This window comes from Protobothrops mucrosquamatus, unplaced genomic scaffold (genome assembly GCF_001527695.2).
Source record: "Protobothrops mucrosquamatus isolate PMUCROS unplaced genomic scaffold, P.Mucros_1.0 scaffold335, whole genome shotgun sequence".
Taxonomy (NCBI): Eukaryota; Metazoa; Chordata; class Lepidosauria; order Squamata; family Viperidae; genus Protobothrops; species Protobothrops mucrosquamatus.
Genome location: NW_015386673.1, coordinates 561,741 through 563,131, shown reverse-complemented (window position 1 = coordinate 563,131; position 1,391 = coordinate 561,741).

The window sequence follows — 1,391 nt, the reverse complement described above, 5'->3', positions numbered from 1 at the left end:
TTTGGTCTTTTTAAAATTGCTCCAGTTCACTCCTTGTGCCCCCCAAGAAAATATAGACAGATATAGAAGTAGGATACAGCCACATATCTCTAGCCATGTTTCTGGAAACAGACACTGCGCATTCAGGTTTTATAAATAAAGAATGTCCAATAGTCCAGTCCTATTTGAAGTAGGTCTTGGGTCCACCTCTTTTCCTCTATCATTCCCACCAAAGTTAAACTATTGTTCACAATAGAAAAGTTTGAAATTTGTTCTTAAGTTTTCTGAGCATATTAACAATATTACGTAAAGCAATAATCATTATATCTCTCCTAAGGATTCAAAATATTATATTTAAATTTAAAAGGTCTCTTCCGTACCACTATAAGTAGGTCAGTATTATTAAAACAATTAAACATAATGTGGGCATGTCAGATTTTTTTAACAGTTGTCATGCCCATGGCTTATTACAGAGTCCATTAATTTAGCACATGTCCAAGATTTAAACCAAAGCAAACGTAAAAAAAAATCACATCTTTGTTATCCATTCAAGTTTGACCAGTAACTATGTTATTCTTCACTTCACACTCATCCATATAATTACATCAGTTTGCTATCTGATTTGCTAGACATGTTCCAGTTCTTAACAGAGTGTATTTAGTTGATTTAAGAGATTAATTTGTATTTAGGGAATCCTGAGTCTACCAATTAGTTTTGCTATTTTTAATCTAACCTGTTAACCACTAAGTTCAACAGCTGTACAACTTACAAATGGTTCAACAAGTAGAGCTCTTTCCTGTCACTGCACATCACATAAAATATTGCTTCTTGAATGCAACCCTTAATAAATGGAACAAAATATTTAATAATAATTTAATAATAATAAATAGTGTCTCCGTTTCATGTAAAAAAGCTTTAAGGCACCTGCAAAGATCCTACAGCAGCCACTAAATAAATGAGGGGAAAAAAGCCATCTATAATCTTCCGCTACACATGTTTATTCATCCAAGCATTATACATTTTCCTCTTAAAAGAGAAAGGAATAATACAACCGACAGCACTTAGAGCCAAACTGCTGGATAGACTCTGCCCCATGGCTAGTAAAAGGATTAATCTGGAGACTAAAATCAGTGAACGACAAACCCATTCAGCAGATGCCATTTTTTCAGACATGGCTGCAGGGTACCCACTGAATTTCTGCATGACAAGTAGCAAAGAAAAGCCAAGAAACCCAATCAATCAATCAATCAATCAATCAATCAATCAATCAATCAATCAATCAATCAATCAATCAATCAATCAGAATAGAGCTGGAAGGGACCTTGGAGGTCTTCTAGTCCAACCCCCTGCACAAGCAGGAGACCCTATACCTATACCATTTCAGACAGGTGGCTCTCCAGTCTCTTGTTAAC